At 35.3% G+C, this 24,874-nt stretch overlaps 1 long non-coding RNA gene across 1 annotated transcript in view; it reads left to right on the top strand.

The window, feature by feature from the left end:
• The window catches only part of LOC105564567, a 37,197-nt gene extending 13,840 nt beyond the window's left edge, over nt 1-23,357 (top strand). The window contains exon 3 of the long non-coding RNA XR_001009134.1: nt 23,043-23,357. This is a non-coding gene — a long non-coding RNA (uncharacterized LOC105564567). The remainder of the gene's footprint in view (nt 1-23,042) is intronic.
• The last annotated feature ends 1,517 nt before the right edge of the window (nt 23,358-24,874 follow it).

Raw genomic sequence — 24,874 nt, 5'->3', positions numbered from 1 at the left:
ACGCATCGCGCTTTAGATATTGGTTATTCGACTTTTTGAGAATACCCCTTTCACGTAATATCGCCTGCCTAATAAAAGCGGTAGCGAATTTACGTTCACTTTTATCTTACGCAATTTTAAAGTCCATTCAGTCATTTTCCGCCATAATTGTTAATTGGAAGCTTTCTCTAAGATCGGGTCCTAGGGTTCTCCCGCGATGAAGCGTCGAGTTTTTGCTATGCTTATAGCACATCCAATATCGATAAAGAGCAATCGTCTTTCAAGAAGAAAATTGGAAATAAAGTCTTCATTCGATCGGGACAAAGCTCATAAATTCTCTTCATTGCATCTGTTGTGGATGTTACACTTTATAGTATTCCTGTGAATGCATTTAATTTACTTTAATTTAATAATTTATGAACTTGCAATAAAGGACATTCAATTAACAAAATTCATAAATTTTACATAACATCTTTAACAATATTCTTTTCATCAACTTTTTGAAAACCAATTTAATTTCTTTCACCGTGAACATTTTGTTTTAGAAGAGTCTTCTAATTTTCCAAGTTTATCTAAAAAGCAGTCTCAGACTTGCATGCAAAAACATACGTACACACAAATATCATAACTTCTGCACTTGTAAAGATTACAATCTTTTGACATTTTCAAATTAATTTTTTGCTGACAAATTGCAAATGTTATGTACATCGTCTAATTTTAAATTTACTCATATTTCTTTTTCATATGATGAGAATCGTTCATATTTTCACAATCCTTTTGTTTCTAGCACCGGCGACTTCGCTAATTTCCACTTTGCATCTGATACCGTGATATACAATTTCATATCGCGTATTTACATTTTTTTTCGTTATCACCGAGAGAAATCAGGGCGAACCAGTTGAATTAAGCGTAGGATTGCTGTAAAAGTTTATTTTGACATGGGATGTAAACTCTCGATATTCCCTCTCACAGTAAAACGAGCGTTCAGGGATTTCTACTAAATCCGAAAACTCTCCATCACAGGATAAACTTTTTTGGGAAATTTTTTCTCTTTAGCATCTCTCGCTCTCTCGCGTCTTTTCTTAGTTCGTTGACGTTGTTTAGAGATCGACCAAGTTTCATCGAGTAACGTCGCTAATTACGAAAGAACGGAAAGAAAGTAAACTCGTTGGTGCTATTGCGGGAGCCATTAAGACCTGTTGATCTCCCAATAGATATCTGCACTGGCGATCAGATGCTTTTCTCAGTGGATAAATGCGATCTCGATGAGATCACGAGTCCAAAGGTGCATTTCATGTCAGAAAGGATTTTGTTGCGAAAGCTTTTATGTAAAAAGCAAGCACGCTTTTACGGAGCAACGGAGAAATGCGCTTCTAAAGAAAATCCCGCAATAATATCCTGCCGCAACAATAATTGGCGGCATAATGTAATTTAGGATTTGATTTGCTTGACAAACAAAACGCAAATGAAGTTATTGCGGGTTCTGAAAACCATATCATTTTATGGCATGCCCTAGTGGAAATAAGTCTCTTTATAATGTTCCCCATCTCTCAAAACTTCTCTCGATCTGTTATGGCGAGATGCACGTACATCTCATCGATAGGCATTGATTTTCCATATCGCCCCCTCTCCCCCTCACCGTTGAACTTTTGTTTCAACGCAACGTGATACCGGAGGAAAAGTTCGATCAGTGCACAGACGAAGGGAAGCGTAAGTAGTATCGCGAGGATAAAGCGCGCCGGGGTACAGGGAGGAGAGGACCGGGGAGAGAGATCGATTACGCGGCTCCATTTTCGATTATGCAGCATCTGCAACGCGCAGAAATGCCGCGAAGATGTTTTATTGAAGTAACGGGAGCGTCGAATTTCAGAGTGAACGCGAGAAATTGCGCGAAATTACGAATGGAGATCGGAAGTTAACGAGGTATCATATTCATCGTCCGTTTTAAAGTCCCCTTTAAACCTATACTTATGACTACTTCTTTTATTTTCGTTTCTACGATGGAGTGTTCGACGCGACGGATTGTAATTATCTTATACAGATGTTTCTTTTCAAATCGAGCGAACCGATTGCTTGGACAAAGTTCCATCATGTACGAGGAATAAAAAGGACTTAATTAATTGTGCTTTATTGTCAGTTAATGTATTATTCTGACATTATCTAATATTATTAGTAAAACTATCTCTTTAGATCTATCGAAAGATTTGTGTTAGTATAAGCGGCGGAACGGAAGAAATTGACAGATTGCCTTGTATTGTAGTATCTGCGATTAAGTATCGGGCGGAATTGGAAGAGTACACTTCACACACACACATTTATGAAATTCAATACAAAAGAAAATAAACGAGAGTATTTTAATAGTAGTATACAGTGTGAATGAACGAGAGATCTTTAATGAACTGTCGAATTAATAAGCGCTTAAGGATATTGAAAAAGAAGAGGAGTATTTTTATGTAATAGCTTGAGACAAAATGTGATTATCGGCATACGATTGAAGTTACTGTGTGCTTTTTTTTAAATAAAATGCATTATGCGAGATTTAGATTATATTCCATGTTATTTCTTTAAATATACCATTTAATCGTGGTGCATATCTAATTTTCTCACACTACCGTTATTTATAATATGCAATAAAAAGTGATACGAAAACGAAAGTCGATGATCTCGATGTGTAGACGTACAAGAGCTTCTTTCAATCACACTTCGCTTTTGTTGTGAGAACAAGAAGTTTTTTGCAGGTACTTTCCCACCAATGGTTTCGACCTTAACCACGATTTAAATTTATTCGTGTGCATATCTACCGTCAGGCGCATGGAGATTAATCTTTTGCCTACATCACCGAGAGATGAATCGAGATTATGAAAAAGAACGCTCGCCTCTGAATTTTTACGTAAAATTCCTGTTGCCATATACATTACGCAAGAAATGTGTATATTTATACATGAAAATATGTTAATTTCTTTTGTGTTAAAATTTATGTGGAACTATATTTTTGCAAAACGTAACTATACCATTATTTCATACACATGAATGAAAAAGAAGAATAAAATGTTCAAAATAATACTCGTGACGAAGAGAATATGTCGTAAAAATGTAGGATGATACGATCATTTTCATATACGAGATAAAAATCTATAATGAGTGGATTTGAATATGTTCCGAAGAAATATGAATTTTATTTTCTAAATATTGGTATTTGAACAAAACCAAATTAAACGACTGTCACTCGTCTCCTTATCATCCAGTTCTTTATTGCATTTACTGATGCTGTATCTACATGTATTATCAGGGAGAAGAGAAAGAAAGAGAGTCGAGGAGCATGAATCTAGTAAAGCTAACTGTTCTATCCGACTAGAAAATATATACATACATATAGAGCAGATGTTAGTAAGTTAGTTGAATTGACTGGCAATGGCTTTATCGTTCGGTTTAGATACATTTGTGGGATTGTTATCGTCTGCCTGAAACTATTATTTAAATAATGGAATAACACTTAACAATGCTCATACTCGATCGGATTTGTTTTTTTTAAATGCACAAAGATAGCTGCCCCATTTATTGATTACTGTGTATCAGCCAACGTTGTTTATTCCGTTTACGTACGGAAGCTAATGTTACGATGTAACAGTTACAGCCAATTGCAATAGTTGATGCAGAATTGCGGAGCAATACGTGTCAGGATGAAACCCATTCGCAATGGCTGCCAGTCGGTCGAGTCTGATTAATGATTGATCAAATGATTGTAATGCTACAAATCTCGGGTTGATTGAAGTTACCTTACCGGTCAACGCAATGCGATATGCCGTATGGAACTGTATGTATGCGCTGGACTGCGAGGCAAGGGTGAACATTGTTTGGAATGCATTCGGATTCTGGGAGTGTGTGTTACATGGACAATTCAGGATTTAACTAATACCGACTTGATGACTTGCTGCATGACCCTTTCTGCATTACAGGCATGTCTGTGACGCAGTTCACTAAGACACTGATAATTAGCGTTAGCATCAGTAAATCGGAGACTGGTGAAACACATCGAGATATGGCACGCATTTAATTCTGCAAAATGTATAATTATTTTAATAATCTAAAATATACATAACAGTATTGTATGTAATATTTTTTACAATAAATTTTTTGTATTATTAAAAATGCCAGGTATGGTCAAGAAAGCACTGGCGACTTTAATATTGATTTTTCGCGCAAATTTGAAAGAATCGTAGCGCTGATTGTTCCGAACATTCCGCGTAACATTAATGGCAATTTCAGCAGCATTCGAATATGTTGGCAAATTAACGCGATAATACGAGTCAAGTGAACGGCTAGTAAAATAATGCATTGATTAATGAAAGACTCACGATTAAAATTGAATTTTGCACGCACAATACGTATTGAACTCGTAAATTTTGCGAATTTGGAAACTACATTATTAACACTGTGCACATAGAAGAATCGTGATTGCCGGCGCGCTAATTACGTGGCGCGAAACGTACGAATTTATGAAATGTTAACGAACGGATCATGTATTCGGGCGTCTCGTTATTAGAATCAGTCGATTCGACCATATTACTCGGGCCTCTTTCTCCCGTCGGAGAGAATCAAGAGAAATTTTATTTTAACTGACAGAGCTTTCATAAGTGCGACGCGAGACAGTCGCGAGATTAAGCGCGATATTACAATTTAGACATGCCCGCAAATATCGCGATCTTTTATCACGCGGAACAAGAATGCATGATTACTCTGCTGTGATGATGATACCCCACCTTCTTTTCTCTTGGATTTTCTTGTGAATTTCACAATACTAATTTTTTGGAAATGCAGTAAATTATAATTGCGCGGCACTTTATACGGTACTTTCGATATTAATATGTGTTCAGGACTTCACTGTGTCGTAAATGAACGATCAATTGTGTATAAAATTTTGTCGATTATTGAAATTTATCGCGACTTGCTACTTGATATCTCGCGTGATTCACATATGAAATCTGTACGTCCAAAGATCAAAGCGCTGGCTAACTTGAAATTACTTGTTCATTACGAATTGTGATCATTTCAACTGCCAAAAACTTAAATTGTTCAGTAAAGAATGCTGCTCTGTAGTTGCAAAGATTTAGTTTCCTTTTTATTCTCGCAGCCAAGCTTGATCCATGCGAAAACTTTGTCATGGAATTTCATACACACTGGGTATAGAATTTTCAATGTCGTAGGCGGGACAACGAACTCTCAACGTTCGTTATTGTTTTTCTCTCGGCGCGGTGTCGTACGATGTTTTTGCGTGCCATCGTGTACCCGAAGGTCGCCGCGCAACCACTCGCTCGCCGAACGTCGAGCCGGCAGGCAGCAGCGAGAGTCGTTCCGTGCGTCGTATTACTTTTGCGTTATCGATTTCCAAGACGCGATCGGGACACATCTTGGGATAAGACGCTATTGATTTGTACACGTTTATTATTAACAAGTAACGTTATCGACTAAATATTATAACTTGTAACGAAGAATAATTGGAAGTTAACGATGTACAACTCTGCTGTTGCGAATCGTATCAGTGAGTGATAAATTACCTTTTATTTTAAATTGACGTTGCGCATACAATTACTTCTTTGCATGTATACAAATTCTTAAAAATTTGCAATGCTTAATTACAAACAGCGCGCGCGGGGCGCACGCTTGATCATTTCTAGTCCCTTTTCTAAAAAAGTGATGTTACCGGCGTGAATGTCGTTAATATCGAACAGTTGAGGCCTCTTTTCCGCGATGCCAATTAGTTTTCTGGAAGCACGATGTGCTTCACTTCTCTTTTAGATTCGTGCCATGCTTTACCTCGCATGCAAAGTTTGACAGGTTGTGAAAAAATGAAACAACAATACAAACTTTTAAATTTTTGTTCTAAATAATATAAGAGGAAAAAGAGTTGAAATTGTTGCATGGAATGATGAAATAAAAAGAGAAATTATTCTGAGACATGGAGGTTTATGGCCGAACGTGTTTCGAAATTAATTTGTGTTAAACCAATGCTTGATTAGACGATATAACTGCGGTTGAATGGAGTAACCAACTTCTTTTCTCCGATTACTGCTTTGCAACAATGCGTGCGACTGAAAGAAATTCCCGAAAAAAGTCGGTACCAGTGAGATAGGAAATAAGATGCGAGAAAGCTAAGATACGCTCTAGGTTTTACTTTCCAACTTTTTATCTCTCTTTATTTTTTCCAAAACACGCATACATTTTCTCTGTGCTTGCTGTTTTGTTGCGCAGGCTATTCACAAGAAAATATTTTGGTTCCTTAACGTTATTATTTTATACGTAAAGATGTCACACAGATTTTTGCCTTATTCCAGAATTATTACAACGTTTACCTTTTCTTAACATATTGTTCTTTTCTTAAAATACATGACTGATAATGTATGTAATTAAAATGTTATATTTAATTTTCTATACACGCTTATAAAAATATAATCGTGTTTATTGAAATATTATTCATGGGATTGTATTATCAGTTTTTTTTTCAAGAAAAGTTCCACAAATTTTACAAAGTATAAACGTAAAATTCCACTCGTCACCATTTTACGAAAATGGTTCGTGTACTTGTTTTAGTCGTACTTTCCGCATAAGACTTCAATTTCACGCTACGATAAGTTTGCAGCAATTTCGCTCGCCTGACCGGTGCACATCTCACATTGTCTAACTCTACTTTACTACTGATAAAGAATTTAAATTTCTCATGTCGTTATCCGAAGGTGAAAAGTGCAAGCCATTGGTTGATAAACAACTACTATCAACTTGAACACGAATATATACAGAGTAAACAAGAACAAGAGTTTTACAATGTATTTATTGACCTATACGGAAGTATATAACATAAAATATCTAAGCATGCCCGGGGAGAATATCGAGGAGAATAAATGTTTGTGTTACTTTTATTCTCAAACATTTATTCGAGTTTTTCACTTGCAAAATTCGTATAATTCTCTGATTGCACATAAGATTCTCATTGTGATTCAATTTATTTTCATGTGTTTCGCAATCCTCATTATCTCAGTTTACTTTATTAACATTTTATATAACGTGCAATTGTGCAAAAATCGCATACGAAGGAGATCACAAATTGTAAGATTAAAAAGAGTTGAAAATATAAAAGTTAACGTGCGTTTAAAACTTTTTCGTGATGTTTAAAAATGTTTTTATGTTCCGGGGGCAATAAACTGTAGTAAAATAGTGTTGGCATCGAAAAGCCAACCTTCTCATGTGTAGTTAACTGTATTCGGTCAAAGCCGTAACTCATGTAGAATTGTTATCAATTAGTTATCAATTAGCGTAATAATTGAAGTGTTTTTCTCGTAAAATCGATTCTATCGGTTCTGCCTGTATTGTTGTATTTCCATAAATTATTGCAGCGTTTGTGTTCTTGACCTTCCTGTTCAATTAAATTATATCTAATAGAGAAGACTCTTTCATGACAATTTGTTAAGTTTTAATCTTGCAGATTATTGAGTTAAATTCGTGACAAAAGTTTCCGTAATCACGTGACTTTGGTTTGCGCGAAAGTGAAAATGTATCTGCCGGTGAATTCGCCTGAAACTTTACTGCTCTTTTGCAGTGCCGATAACATTAAAGCACAGATACTTGCGAGGTAGACGATGGTGGTGGATTGAATCTCTTCTTGCCAATGGCGCCGGTCGCAAATAAAATTTGCATAAAACTGTTAATAGTCCGGGGGATGATAATGCAGCCACGGGAAAGAAGTTCTAGAACGGGTGGAGCGAAATTACATACCAACGTGCAACACAGCGCGGAGCGGCGCACGATCTGATGCGCTACGCCAACACTTTTTCCATAAAAGGCTCTTCAACATTTTGTGGGGCGAAGTCTGCATTCAATGGAGTCGCAAAGTAAGAATTGCGATGAAAAGAGCGCCGAAAAATCCGCAATATTATATTCGGTTCGTGCGCTCGTTCGACTATTTGACAAAATCTGAGTCAGTATACGAGGCTATCCGAAAGAAATCACGGAGGTCGACAGCTGACCAACTTGATATTTTTATAGACGCTTCTCTTTACTTGACATAACTAGTAAGATTCGCCGGGGTTTGTGCGGAACGTTCTTTGTGAAAGATGCAATTGCTGACATTATTCAGAGAACACAATTATAATTTTCCTCTTTAGCAAAATGATTAATTGTAATTTCGCTTTGAATATGAAAAAGTAATTTTCATGATAGCAAAAACGACGTAATTTTCCTTACCTTAATCGCGCTTTCTGCTTAGTGGCTTGATTGCGCTGAATAATATGATACACGGCGTGGAGCGATTTATTAGAATCTGAAATCAGTTTTCATTTGGAACTAGAAAGCGCAGGCAATTTTGTTGTTACACGTTTGCAATGAAATCTTGATAGGAAATAGCTTGCGAGCATATCACCCAAAATGTTTAGTTTTTTATATATATCATTTTACATTAAAACGTCATGCCATCCATTTTATGGCAGTAGCGCGCTTTTGCGTGCATTTTCGGTTACGGCCAATTGTATAATATCAGCATTGCAATATTCGTTACCGTGTTTCCATAGTGAAAACTGTCGTCCACACACTCTTTTCACAAACGAAATGTGACAAGTTCTTTGATTGCACGGTTGTACGCGCACGGAAGAAAGACAAATCAAATCGTGCTGATTTTTCCGAGTTTATGATTAAATATTATAGCTACAATTATGTCGTTTGTAATTATACATCGAGCGACGAGATACTAAAATAATCCTTCATGCGCAAAGTACTATCGGGCAACATGGTGTAAAGTTATACAGCGATTACACAGCGAATCACGTAACTAAAATCCTCAGAACTCCTACAGCGTAGTCGTCACGATCTCGCACTTTGACTGCAAATCCGGCGCTGCATATTATGGAACAGTTTACGAGTACGGATAAATGTTAACATATATAACTTTTTAGTCTGACCTCGTTCGGTAAATGGTAAATAGCTTATCAAATGAGTTAATAATTGGGTGGACTCGTCTAGTTAAGTGTATATACATATATTTTACAGGTGGTTTTTCGTAGTGTATGATTACAAAATTACGCAACGTTTTTGCAAATATAGAATTGATCTCTTTATGCGAAATCTATTTTATTATTTTAAATAAACTTTAAGTACAATTTGAACATTTATCGTATCTAGATCGTTATATTTAATAAATTGACAGTAAATTGAAGGAAAAAGTAGATGAAAGAGAACACTTCTTTTCTATTCTTATATCGATCTATTGCAAGATAGAAATTGTCTCTACAATTTTCTCTATCTATCCTATTAATTGTCGGATATCTATTCTCTGTATAACCGAAGATAAAATCTTTTCTAAAAAAGAAAGAGAAACGTCCGAAGGGATGGGCGAAGAGTGCCGGACAAATGGTGGCAGGATATCTTCATTATCTGTCGGAAAACTATTCTGTCGGTTCTATTTATCGATATGTTTTACACTTCTTTTTCAGCCGTTAACGATAAAATTGTCAAATAAGATAATCTTGTAGCCATAAAACAGTCTGGCGAGAGCTCGCCAGGAAAGACAGAAGAACAATGTTTTATATCGAAGACTGAAATGTAACGATGAAATGAAATTGCAAAAAACTTGCTACAACCGGCTCTTTTTGCATAATTGCGAGGGCGTTTGATCAAGCCTGAACGATAATATTCTATTAGAGAAAGAAGTTTTCCGCGAAGGTTTTAATGTGACATTTCTGAATATTTTCCAAGTTCTTCTCTCTCCAAAATCTTACGGAAAATTTATAGTTTTTTTAAAAAAGTTAAGAATATCGTAATAATAATGAATTAAAATGGTCTTTAAATTAAAAATTAAAAGGGCAATGCTTGTTGGACAACTGTTTTGAGTGTACATAAATTTTGAACTACTAATTTTACGGCGAGCTTCGTAAAGCGAAACAAAAATAATCTGCGTTAATCACTCGATCTCAAAGTTTGGCTGTACAACAAAGCATTTTTATATCAAATGTCGTATGCATCTTTTCGATCCATTCAATAAACAATAGAGGCTGTGTTACTTGTTGTCTCATCTTTAAAACGCATTTCACGAAATAATTAACTTCTTCTTAAAGAAAGTACTAATGTTCATATTATTATTCCAAATTATACATGTAGTTTGTCTTATTACAGAGATTACCTCTGGAGATTATTTTCTCTTAGCTCCTTATATGCGGCCGGTTCAAGTGCAGTGGAACTTTGTTGACAAAGTCTGCCGGAAAAAAGGCGCGCATTTGTCTAAGACGATCGCCTGTAGACTAAAAAGCTTCACCTTTCTAGGAAAACTAAGTCGCTTCACGACTCAGAAGAATGGCGTTGCGGCGTTTTAAATGCAGAGAATTATGCAGTCGGATGCTTTCTTGGAGGAGCAGGTCCGTCGGTTTAATTTCATTCGCTGAGAAAAATACCACTTCCTTTGGAACGACTCTGCTGTAGGTTTCTGCGCGTTTGAACAGGAAAAAAAGCTTACATTTGTCGAGAATTTTTTTACATGCTAGATCAATGAAAACAAGATTCGTTTTTCAATAGTTTCTATTTGTTTTTACATTACTTGTAAGATATAATTCGCAATTTATACGATTAAGAATATATTTAATGCAAAATCCAAACTTTTAATTTGAATTGTGTTTTATAGAAACGATGAATCGTACAGTGGTAGGACGAATCATTCTTTCAGTAGCTTTACGATTTTATTTTATGACGATGTTTAAAAGAAAAGTGGTTAGTGTACAATTTATTATTCAGTCATAATCGTTACCAAGGGGTCATAAAGAATGCTGTTCAGCGTAAAGTTTTATCCACACTGTGAATCATGTTTGCTATGTCTTTGCCTTTGCCTATCGATTACATGGCGTATCCATGAGGATATTGTTTCTTAATTTAGCAAGCATTTGCCTTGATATTATTTTTCTTACAGCTTTGGTAGACAAGTCAGATTTAATAAATTTTATAACTCAAGAACGATGCAAGGAAACAGTTTTGACTCGAGCCGTTCTTGTTATTTTTTTTATTTGTACAGAATGTTTATTGGTGTGGAACTACCTTGCTTTTCCTTCTCTGGGGCTTTCTTCCTGGTTGTATCTTAAATCTTTTATTAATACTCGCCCTACGTTATGTAGTATTCCGCGCAGTCCTGCGAAATTATTTCTCGCATCCTTAACTTCAAAGAAGCTAGGAAAATACGGGATGCCTAATTCCTGCCCTTTCCCCGTTCTTCGTTGCTCCTTAGCCATCCGTCTGCTTCGTGCTTGATAATGGCGCAGCTTAAGCTCGACTTTGTGGATAATAGTTATAAGTTTAATTAAAGCGTCTCTCCGCGCGCTCAGCATCCATGCCGCTCGACATCAGGGCGGATGTTTCGATGCCGAGCATGATTCTTGTCTCAAAGAAGCGCAATCATAACGAAAAGAAGAGAAATCTTGGTGGCGGACAATGTAGAAAATTTGTTGAAAAATTTAATTTCGTTCGAAAAAGCAACCTTTGAATTCCCCAGCTACAACCACATTATACAGCATACTTAAACACCTCGCTACAAACTTTCTGCTTCCATAATAACGCATTCCACCACTTATTAGATTGTTTAGATTGTATTAAGATTACGTAACTTTAAAATTTACGAAAGAAATAATTCTCTCTCTCTCTCTCTCTCTCTCTCGATCGGTAAAAATTATTAAAAAATAAGATTTTATTTTTAATTTAAGAAAAGTCTTTCAAATTATAATAATTCTTTATTCATTTTTTATTTCAAGCACTTTTTAAATATGTCAAATAGTATCCTAACTGTTCTTATTTTCATATTTGCCGTTATTATATATTATATACGCCGCATTCCGAATGCTTTTGTCAAATACCAGCGAGAGATTTTCTTGATTGCGTTATTTTTCTGAGTAAATATCCTGCGCGTCGCAATTCCGGAGGATAATGAGAACAATTCGAAGGCATCACGTAACATCTAAAGTTTCCAAGTACCGCGTCGTATTCTTGGAGCAACCAGAATTCTGACGGAAAGTCGTGCAGTAGCACGTAAGTGCATGAAAGACCGCATATCAACTTAAGGGCATACCACTCTTGAGAATAATCGCGCGAGTAAAACCTTCCAATAAACGAATATTTATGGTTACTAAATAGTAATTATGTCAAATGAGTAAATCTCGAGCAACGTGTCAAAGAAAACTATTCCTTTAAAATTAAATATGTGTAATAAAGCGTATTAATTTATTAGGGGATGTAATTGCCAACTCTAAATATTCAAGAACTCAAGTAAGAATTCGCAATTTACTGCAAAATCAATTCCTATCGATCCTTTCAGTTCAACTATTCTTTACAACTATTTTTAACAACTTTTTCTTACAAATAAACAAAAAAGAAAAGCAGATCAGATTTACTGACTCTATTTACTTAGGAATGGGACGATATAAGACATAAATGCAGAGTGTACGAAGAGTGTGATGCAACCTTTTATTCAACAGAGTAACGTAAAGATCGCTAATCTAAGAAATGCTACGCATTGTCGATTTTCTGATTCGCGCTGATCCAGCAAATGCTGCCGTTTTGAAACGTTTATTCGTCCAGCTTCCTTTCATGCACGGTGGATAGTGCTAGTCGACGAATATCAATAAACGTCTGCCATTGCTGCATTTCCGCTCGTTCATTCTCAAGCATAGTGATAGCTTTAATGCAACGTTCAACGCGATGGTACTCGTTTTTAAAGGTGTCCGTGCATCTTATTATTAGATCGAAGTAAATTTTGCCACGAAACACATTGCACGTCGACCTCTGAAAATTCGATGCTGCTGCGGTAGTTTATCGATCTTCATGTTAAACTAAAAGAAACTTTCTTTCTTGAACGAGGAATCGGATATTCTACCAATATTTGATTCAGATAGAGTTTCGATATAGAGGATATTTTTTTAACAATAGTTAAAACGTTATTTTTTATTTAATTTTTATATCATAAAATTATACTATGTTATAAAAATGTACCACATTTGCGAGACCATATAATTATAATAAAATAATGTAAGAAGAGATAAGAATACTGAAAATTTGGAGATTTCTACAATTAAGAATTTTCTATAGAATAATATACATTACATAATTGCTGATGGGGAAATAATTATTAATGTAGTTTGGCTTTTTAGACCAGAAGCACGTTCTATTCTTTTGCTCAAATAATATTTCCGATAACGAGTTTTGACAATGTGACATATTTCTGAAGAACTACAGCTTTCTTAATGTTTGTAACATCTTTTTTGTTCTCATTGTATTTAGTAAAACATATTTGAAAAATATATTATATCTTGATTTTACAAATCTTCCATGGTAATGAGAAACTTCGATTATCATGAAATAATTCAGTAGATCATTACTAGAAATGAAATTCTGATACAAAGATGGTATACTGTAATAATGTTTTCTATACGGATACGATTGACACTTATCGTTATTTTATTGCCGACGGGTATTTCGCTCGATTGTTCGTCAGGGTATCGTGAACCTCACTGTATTTCACACGGCAAATGTCGATTTTACGTGTTTCACAGCATCGCAGCGGTGAAATACATCGCGGGAACGAATCAGCGCACTCGTAAAAGCGCGAACTGGGACTGCAAATCGTTATTTCTGTTGCAAAATGTCATCATCAATGTTAGAACGTTAGATCGTAAAGAGCATTTAGCCGGCGTTTTGTCACATTGCAGTATATGCTTCTTAAAGTTTTAATGAAGAAAGTGCGGTACATTATAATAGAACCGTTGCCTCGAGTACTGGTAAAACAATCACACTTTTGCATCTGTAATAATCACAGAGTACGTAATCATATATATTTTGCTTATTGTGATATATGCGCAAATAAATTTTTAACTAATTGGTTTTTATGCATTATCTGTGTGTATTATACGTGCATAATAAAAAAATAAAACAGGTAAATATAAAATATGTAAAAATGTAAAAATTACCAAAATAATTAAAATTATTAGTTGGCTACATAATAAAGGATTTTTGATAATAAAATTAACAGGCAATGAGTAAACAGGGATTTGGAGAGTTTATTGGTTGATGGTACGTAAATTAATGTTATATTGATCTTTAATAACCAATAAGACACATAATTACAAATTGAGCGTTCGGCTCCGCTTTGAACCATTTCCAACTATTGAATAAAAATGATCTCACGTTCTTCGACGAGAAATAAGTTGAAAATTTGATGGTCTAAATATAGCTTGACTTTTCCACGGAGGAAATCCAAGTAAAACTTGGCTAATGATCAAAGTTTATTATATGTTCGGAATTAAAATGACAATGATAACTTGAGCAAAAAGAGAAGTAAGATTACTAAAACAATTTTAATCAATGAAGGATTTTTATCAAAGTTGGTCATCCAAAACGTTGTATATTAATACTTTAGAAGGATGGTTTTAATTCAGAATCAGACATTGAATAGTTACATGCATATATCTCAATTTTAAGCAAACTGCGAGCTTGTTATTGTCAGTTGTACCGTTAATTTTTCGAGTGTTACCTTTTCATTTCATTTGGCCATTGTTTGAAAATTATTCACTTATTAATTTATTGTGTTATTAAAAATTGAGATGGGAAACTTATAGTCAACCCAACTGGCTAGTTATTTAATTACACAAGTTAGTTTATTACACAATGTTTCGACCCTACTCTTTTGGGTACTTTTCGAGTGATACTGCAAATCAACAACAACGCAATTATGAAATAATGTAGGTTAATAAGTAAAATGGATTTTTTCGCAACGACGAAACGTTGTGTAATAAACTAATTAAATAACTAGCTAGTTGGGTCGACTATAAGTTTCCCGTTTCAATTTTTAATCATCACTGGTGACAATAAGCAAACTCTCCTTATTGTTATTAATTTTAAATTCCTCCTACTCTTGACTCTTTCCCTACGTTGTGCTGTTTCAATTATGTTATAAAATGCATCGCTTTTTGATGTTTTTTTATAATGACTTGGACACTTATTCTTGCATTCTCTAAGGGGGTGGATAAATAACTTCATTTCTCTGTTTGCTCAAGTTGTAAGTATCATTTTGATTTGATCGCGTCATAAACTATGATCATTAGCCAAGTTTGACTCAGATTTCCTCGCAGAAAATTACACTGTTCTTACCATCAAAGTTTGGAATTACTCACTTATTTCCAGAGAACGTGAGATCATTTTGATTTAATTATTACTGCATCGCTGAAGATGGCTCAAAGCAGAGCCAAATGTCCGATTTATAATTATATACATGTATATCCTAGAAGTTGTTAAGGACAGATATAATATTGCGATAACTTACGCACCGCCAACCACGTTAAACTCTCAAAGACTCTTTTACTTGTCACTCTTGTTAAGTTAAATTAATTAAACAATAATGTAGACTCTATAGATAATAATCGGTAATAAATACGAAAGCAATGAGAGCTGAGCACTGGCGATGACGTGCATACATTATTATAACCAAAAAAAGGAGAAAACTAATAAGAATGTTGAATATTAAAGTGAACATTCCAGACTTCTTTTTTGAAATGTCTACAATTACGTCGTTATTTGAATCATTACAAAAGACATGTTCTATAAAATGTAGATACGTTTTGCAATCTGCGGAAGTTTCGATAAGATTACTGTGAATAGAGAAGCTGGGTTGTAACCAATGAAAATGAGACGCAAAACAAAGTCGCGTGCTAGATGTTATCATGCAGAACTCGTCCCTGTATTATGCATACAAAACGCGTCAAGTAGCGGGGACACGTAAAGGTAATACGTTTCGGGTTAAAACACATTCCCGGTTTCCGCGCGCGTTCGCACTTTCGCCCACATTATTTTCGCAACTCCTTTTTCCTGGATCTTAAGCTCGGCGTTCTGATCAGCCATAATACGCGCGGTCGCCAATGAAAATAAACGCGATGCTTATTAAGATCTACGGATGTTTTCTGCATCGGAGCGTCCGTGGCGTCGCGAGTGCCGGGAGCCGATGCATCCTCCGAGAAGCAAGTTTACAGTCGTATCTTTTTATAAAGAACACTCATATAAGCTATTTATCTCGCGAGTGGGGTAAGCCAATTTTTGAAGATCTTAAAATAGCAACCTCGTATATCAATTTTCGTAAAGGCGCGAGCTGAATCACAAAAGGCAATGAATTTAAACTTTTCTCACTTTTTCTACTTTTGCGAATTAACCAATTTGTATATGAAATAATTCACAGTATTTTAATTGAACAAAGAAATGCTCAAACATGAATAGCTTTCGATTATAAATCGATTACAGTTCGTAGTTTCTTTGCGAATTAAACTTGCAATTAGATGTAAGTAGACAATGAAGCCTTGTTTGTTATTTAAATTCTGGTGGATTTATCGTGCTATCGGAGTCGTACATAATTAGATATTTATTTAGAGAGACGTTTAATTCGTCATCCAAGAATTTGTCATTAAAACTTAAGGCTGAAACGGGAGGGCATGCATTTTCGAAAGCACTTTTCCATGTGCTATAGTAAGCAATACATTTTATCTGATTTTCTAGACTTTATATCTTATACTTGACTATTGCCTGTTTCGATCTTCTCTTTGTGGAATTTAGGGTTCGCGTAGAATTTTCGTTCGTTTAGCTTTAAATTCGTCGACATTCTCGCTAGCCATGCTATATTTATACATAAATATAATATATGTACATAATATAATATATATGTATGTATGTATATGTATGTTTATTTAGGAAAATGTCACTTTGGTAAGTGGTGCATAAAGTATGCAGCTCCAATTTTCATTTAGTTTCTTCCCATAACTCGCCGTATAAGTACTTACCTACGGTAATGCATTCAATCCCGGACTGTAAATTAACCTTTTTAGCCATTCATTCATTACCGCCGCCCATTCTCCTTCCTCCTTTTCCGCGGATTTCAAGCGGGTTCGCATTACCGCGACTCTTCGTATACTACTGCACATTACTTTCTAAACGCGTGTGAATACACGGTTGTATACTGTGTGGTCCCAAAATCAAACATATCCTTAAGTCAACGTTTCCTTTATGATTGTAATTTAAAATGCGAATCACTAGGAATCGATTCTTGATTAGTTAGGATCGTTATTCAACAGTTCTCGTGTGTCTTTCAATCTATCGACGTAAAATAATTTTGTAATTCAAAATTATATCACTAAAGTTTATGAAGAGGAAAAGAAAAGCACTTAATCGAGCCAAGTTATTTCTTTGCAGTTTTAACTTAATTCTAATAAAAAAAATCCTTCACACGCTTCCCGGTTTCTTCTCTTACGACACCGTAATCTGCACCGCTGTTTTCAGAACACCTTGTACTTGTTTGTAGTTTCCTAGTGGCGTGAGCAAAGTTTCATTCCGCAACAGGATCACCGGATAGCTTCCCTGTGCAATATTTCGCGTGAAGACTCCCAGAATTGCTGCTGGCCGTTTCGACCAGCAATTTCGCACGTTCTTGCGTGGGTGCGTATATCCGCCCGGGAAAAGGTCTCTCCCGCTCGTATCTACTCAAATATTTGGGCATTTTCATAAAGGGTCGGACGCACAGGAGCGTCGGCTACGCGCGCGGGTCGTCCGGTCTCTCATATTGTATATTTCTCTGGCAAAAGGGGGACGTGAATGCATGCGAGCGCGCTCGCATAATTTGCCGATAATGCACGTCAGTTGCGTCGCGCACATAGATAGCCAACGACGACACTACGTGAAATTTACGTTACGTGTGCCAGATGAATACCGAGTGACGGCGCGGCGGCAGGTGAGGACCGTCGCCGGAAAAATTTCGGACCGAAATTTTCGGCGCACACGCGCATTATCGCGCGGGAAATTGGTCGCCGCTGAGCCAGCTTTATTCCTAAAATGAACCGTTCAGAATAAATTTCTCGCTCTTTCCGCCGAGAAAATTCATTACGGGAAATTGTTCCCTTCCCTTCCGCCACATGTATTTGCGTGTCGTTTCTGACGTAATAATCTGTAGTGAAGAAGGAGAGAACGAGAAACATTTTTTCCCAACATTTCTTTCGTCTTAAACTCGCTTTAAACGATCTGTAATTAACAGGCCCCAGAATAGAATTCTATACGCAGTTGTATCTTTGCTGTTGTAATATTATACAGTAACAATGTTAAAAATATCCTTCTTCTTCTTCCTCGAGTAGTGAGCTTCCAAGATAACCAGTGTGAGCACAAGTTGCTTTCGTATTGCTAACAAAAATGTTAGCATCTTGCTGTTCATCTATGCCATCTATTGTGCTGTTGTTTGCTAGCATTTGATGTCGGAAATAAAACATTTGCATGATCCAAATATGCTAGCATTAAGTGCTTGGCCAGATGTAATAGATATATATTTATATTTGTTAGAAAATTGAAAATAATATGTGCTAACTCTTTGCTAACAGTATGCCCATTCGACGTGTTCTCTCTTTAGCTGTGCACTTAACTACGACAATATGCTAACATTATGCTGGCTGCACTTAAATCGCTCAAACATTGTATATTCCTAGCGAAGAGCTAGGATCAGTTGCTGGCATTTTATTTCCATACATTGCTTGAGGGCTATCTGGGTTAAAGTCTGGTTTATCCAGTTCGTTTTGCTACTTTGAGCATATGGTTTTACTTCACCTTCGGTAGGCTGCTAACCTCACCGAAGAAAACCTCCAATCTCGAGGGTTGTACCCCTTAAAGAGGTATGTGTGGCAGAATATTCTCGGTGGTAGCCACTTTCCTTCGGGAAATTCCGAAACAACCAGCAGTGTCCGTGGATTTGAACTCGAATCTTTGCGTTTACTTGTCTACCAAGCAGCGTACATTTCTTTGCACCATACTCGCCACCTAAAAAATTTAAGTTAAAAATTAGTCAATGTAGAAAATTGCATGACGACCAACGGCTGGCGAATTCTAATTAAAGAAATTCATTGCGACAAATATTACCTCAGCCAGGGTTTGAACCTGGACCCCCCTACACTCTAGGCGGGCGTCTCACCAATTCGACCGCTCAGGCATGTGGTAATATTATACTGTAATATACTACTGACGAGATCTTTGCGCAAATATTTTTTGCAGTGAATTAGAATTTGCCAGCCATCGGTCGTCATGCAATTTTCTACATTGGTTAATCAATTACTGGCGTTAAATAATTCTTTACGTTAAAAATTAATGTCAAAAATATTGCAGTACTTTATTATGAAAATAATATCGAGTTACAAAAAGCATTTAAAATTTATATCTTTCCGAAGACAAACGTACTGGGGACTTTTATTGGCGTCACGGCGCAACAACATGCGTGTTGCGCGCGCGAGCAGGGTTAATGCTGCCGAAAAGAGGCTGAAATGGCGCCGTGGATCCATGATATGTAAATAATGGCCTGCAAAACACAAAGGCGAATTTATTCGGTGCGAGTTGTTGCATCCGTTAATTAGAGTACAAAGCTGCAGCACGATGTCGAATACTCGTGTGTATCTGTGCGCGACGGCGGCCTCGTTGGCGCAACGCTTTGAGGTAATTACGTTGCCAATTAGCCGGAACGGTAAATCGGCTAAAGCAACTTGTAAATTACAACCGGCATACAACGGCGGGCGCAATTCTTTCGTTCAAAAAAGTTTTCTCTGCCTCCGCACACGAAATCCCATGAAACGCGTTCCAATCGGCTTTGTTAGCGCAAGAATATATAATGTTGCGACTGAATATTTTAGTTACTATAAAAGCACGATATATGTACATTTTATAAATAGGCATTTATACATGATGCATTTAAATCGGCATCGGGTCGCGTCGCATTTGCATCATTTCGATTTGTTAGCGCTAGAGATTCGTACATTTTGATTATCCAGTGACTACGTAGAATCCAGACGTATTCTAGATGTGTAGCAGATAAGAATTAAAATACGTATTTAATGTTATCGTTCCTGTCAAATATTTCAATAATTTTGAAGCAATTTGCTGAAATAAACTCGAGAAAGATCCATTTCATTTGAGTAATTATTAAATTATCGCAATTTTTTGTCCTTCGGCAAGATCGAAAATAATTTAACACTGATCACGCAAGCTATTTCCCGCGGGAAAAGAATGTATATTCGCACGTTGAAAAAATTAAATATCGGTTTCATTCGCGTCGATGCGGATCGATACTCTATTACAACAGAATGAATTGCACATAAAATGGATGTTACTACTGGCCGCATTTTGCGCGGAGCGTATTAACGAGCGCAAATTCAACGGATAACTATGCATCCTCCCAGTTTTGCATAATACATGATTAAAACATACGGGCGAATTTTCGAAGCAACTTAATGGGGAATAAAGCATTGCTGTCACTGTGCATATTAATTCGAGCGATTAGTAAAAACATATCGCAGTTAATAAATTCAAAGAATTCCCACACGAGATTACACGCAATATCAAATTCCACGTAAACATTAATTTACATTAACATTAACATTTTTACGCCAACATATTATCAGACGTAATAAATTTGAAGAATTCACACACAAAACTGCATGCAATATCAAATTCTACATAAACATTAATTTACATTAAATTTACAAATAACGAATTTAAATGTGTGTTAAAAGGGCAATATTGTCAAAATTATTTTGCGAAATAAAAGATATATTTTATTAATAGTAATACATATATATTACTATCAATGTATGTCTATATTTTCTCTCTGCAGTCTGGTATCGAGCTGAATTTACGTAGTTATTTTACTGTCAATGCTTTTCATTAACTTATATTGATGACTTTTATTGAAATGTTTTAACGTCAGCGAAATCCTTTTATTAAATGCAAATTTGCATTATGTGTTGTAAAAGTATAAAATTGAGAAATTAACGGTTATATTGATAAATATAATGCAACAAATAATTATACCAATTAAATATTCTATTAATATATCATTTTCTTGTCCCTTTTATTCTCTCATTTTTCGTAATTATCTCTATATATAGTAATTTCCGCTAATAGTACAATATCTGTGTAATACTGATATTACATTTAGAACTGTTTAATCCTGCGCTTCTCTTGGGACTCATATTCAGAAGCTGTTAGTGATCTACTAGCTGATAAGTATCTATTACACATGTTCAATAATCACATAATCACACAATTTAAATCATCATTGATGTAGAGTGAAAATCTAAGTACTAATAATACCATTGAATTTTATGCTTGTTTTAATCTTGGAGAGAAATGGGACAATAATTTTTAATAAATTAAGATTACTGGTACATACACATCAGAGAACATTGTTTAGAGATGGACAGTCGTCTGTGACTTGTAAATATCAAATATAATCGTTGATGCACTAAATACTAAGTCCCTTGTTGTGTATTTTACAGGGAAATCTTGGAAATTCCACAAGCGGGATAAAAGTAAAGTATACCTTTGACTTCTCACAACCGAACCGTTTAGTCTTGTAAAATATTCACAACGTGAATCGTATTTATAATTTAATAGGCTGATTTATTTGACTTAATTGCTGGCAATGCATTGATGTCGGAAACAAAATTGAAAAGCGGAAAGGTTCTACGAAGCTCTGTTTGAGTTGAATTGATCTGAACCGATAAATCCTCTATAATGACATCTCATTGTATGTTCTGAGAATAGTTGATTTATTATGAAATATAATAACACGAAGATTTGTAATGTAGACGGTTATTGGAATAATGCGATATAAATAAATTTACTAAATAGATAGGCCGATAATACAAGACACTTTGTAAATCATGAATGCTTCGCAGGTGGTTTTACAGATCACTAGTATTTTAATCATTCAAAGTTAACATCTTAAACAATTCTAAATTTATAAAGCTTTTATAAGAACTATAGAGAATCGATGTATATATGTCTGTATTGATATAAGTTCAAAAAACAATTTGAAATGTCCTGGAAACTAAACGATTAAATTGAGCATGGACATAAATCGGAGAAGGCGATCATGCCACTTCCGGAATCGATCACTTCCTTGATCTCGTCGGTCTGGGTGGGATATAGGCGTGCGGATTGCCATGAAATCCGCTTCCCGGTTGAGTTCTGGTCGAAATTGTCGGCGAGCATCGGCATTGGACAGATTCCATTGGTTATGAGTGACGCGCGAGTAATGCGCTTTGATCATCGTCTACAACAACGATGGCGCATCCGCGGACAATGACTAACACTACTCGCCGTCCGGTTAGTTCGGTGCAATCTTGGGAGCAAACGACGAAGAGCTCCGTGACGACGGCAAGCGTCGCCATTTAAACGCTTGACACGTCCTCCAATTGTCAATTCGCAAATGTCTCCTTTGTGCAGGCTAATAGCGGAGAGCGTGACACAGAAGTTTAACTCTTTTCTTAGCCGCTACTGATATTAATCCAGCAGTAATGGCATGAAGGCAAAACAGACTTCTTAAGAAAAGCAAAACAGAGATGCTTAAATTGTTAGTTCTATTTTATTTACTTTACAATACCATGCGTGAATCCAAATTAATGTAATTACTAATAATTTTAAAGGAAATTAGTAAATTTATGTAACATTAAATTGAGTTTAATGTTTAATGAGTTAATAACTACGTGAAAAGCTTAACACGATTTTAAAATAGAAACATTTTTTAGCGGAATTTTTTCATTCTAATTACAGTGAATAATAGTATAACTTGGGAATTAAAGAGCTTACAAGCTTTTCCATTATGAAATGTGTAATCTGTGTGCCACGAATTGATTGAACCATAGAGTGCATATAAAATATTTTAGATTTTCATCATAATATTCATCCTCGGATTTTCCATTTAAATAGATAAAATGTGTATGCGTTTCTTTATTGTTTATTAGGTGTTATATTGATTATGTATAGTTCTGTCCAATTTTACACATATTTTCACCTAATTCTTTAGTACAAATTCTAAATTAATAAAACTTATGAAATTGATTAAAGAATAATCATTTTCAAATAAATAGATAATTATCTACGAACTCTTATACACTTAGCAGTGCTCGTCAATTTCTGGCACTTGACTATTTTATTATTCAAATCTATACTGGTGTATATTTGCAAATAACAAATTTTTAATTTAGGTAAGAAGTATTAATGACGTTTTGAAGCAAGTTGCGATTACAAATGTGGAATGATGCCAGAGGTGGTCTTCTTTTCCTGGAACGTCATAAGTGGTGAGAGTTCAACTCTATTCTATATAAAACAAAATCTCAAATAGATAGTGTCCACTAGCCGTCATTGCAATTTAAAGTCCCCATTAGATATCCATGCGATTTTCTATATTTACTGTGGACAACAACATTCACAGTTCCATATTTCATACTTTCATTTGATTCCACTAGTTGCATTAATAGACGTTTTATAAATATTACATGGATCTTTCTTTAACTATGAAATAGAAGAGATACACATATGTATTTTAAACTTTATAATACGCAAATAACAACTAATGAATCATAAAGAAATTAATTTGCTTATAGAATTAATTAAAGAAATATTAAACATTTTTTATATTATCCTGACTGAGGTAGTATTTTTGCAGTAAGAGTTCTTATGAGTAAGATATTCTATTGCAAATTTAATTATTATATACTCAACCAATTGAGTGAGGCTTACCGTTGCCAGTGGTAATTAAACACGGGCAAGTTCTTTTAAAATTGACCAAACTGACAAAATATATATAACTTTATTATATGTATAAGTCTATTTTACATTCATGTTGACCAATCTGTGTTGTGTGAAATATTGAAATAAAATATTTCCTCTGGATAATATCGAGATTAAAGATCAACACAGACACATGTCGTTATGGACATTAACGAGCAACTTTGGAACGTTTCACTGAAGTTACAAGGTTCCGAGCTGGTAGTGTATGCTGGCCGACGCGAACTAATGCTGTCTAGGAGCACTCGTTTCCGCCAATTTATTTTTACTGCACAGCTCTTGCGTGCTGTTGCGAATCTTCCTGTGTCTGTTAAACGCTGGACAAACTTAAAAATCCCACCGCGCGCGCTCTTTTACAAGAAAAGCGCCTTAAAGATCCTTAACTGTATTTCGCAAAACCTAATGATATTAAAAAGTTCTGAAAGAAACGGAGGCTGGCTGGAACGCGCCGCTCGGCCAACAAACTAACGAGTCCGCTGTGATTTTTATCGACAGGCCGTAACGAGGACTCGGAAGTACTGAAACAAAACTTTCAGACATCTCAAATGGCAGTTACCGTTTATATCTTTCAGCTGAAAGCGGGAGAGATTGTAAACAAAGCCGTAAGCCGTAAGACAGTTCAATAAAACTGCATCATGAAGTAGTCATTAAATTGCTTCATTGTCAATTCCAAAACTTTCTTCTAATTCAACGAAACAGGAAATTACGAGATACATTCTTCATATCACAATTCCGTGGTACGATTGAATTAACGAAATAACAGATATTTAACAGTTTTCTGTTGATGATTAGAACTGTCTGTACATATTTACTTTCGTTTGACGGCAAATATATGAGCATAGATGTTATTACAAATTTATTTCAATTGCAAATTTATTAACTCTACATTATTGAGGTGAAATCTTATACATATTTGCTAAAATTATATATTTGTTCCATTGTTGAATAATTAAATTTACAAATTATTAATAATTTATTATAGAATACTCTAAAGGAAATAGATATTTAATTTGTATAACTTGAGCTTTTACCTACATATACAATTGTGCAAACTTTATGTACAATTAATATGTTAGTCTAGGACGTATCGATGCTTGACGCTTATGCAAAAGTTATACAATTTACATTTAATATATATTAAAAATGAGATATGTTATTTCTGTGTGACCTCATCACAGAAAAAAATATCTTTCTGTAAGAATTGCATAAATGAAAAAGGTGGGTTAGTGGATGACTTGTACATATGTAA

Source organism: Vollenhovia emeryi, unplaced genomic scaffold (genome assembly GCF_000949405.1).
Source record: "Vollenhovia emeryi isolate VEMERY1.0 unplaced genomic scaffold, V.emery_V1.0 DF939162.1, whole genome shotgun sequence".
Taxonomy (NCBI): Eukaryota; Metazoa; Arthropoda; class Insecta; order Hymenoptera; family Formicidae; genus Vollenhovia; species Vollenhovia emeryi.
Note: the sequence above shows the minus strand (reverse complement) of the source record. Positions and strands in the feature narration are given on the sequence as shown.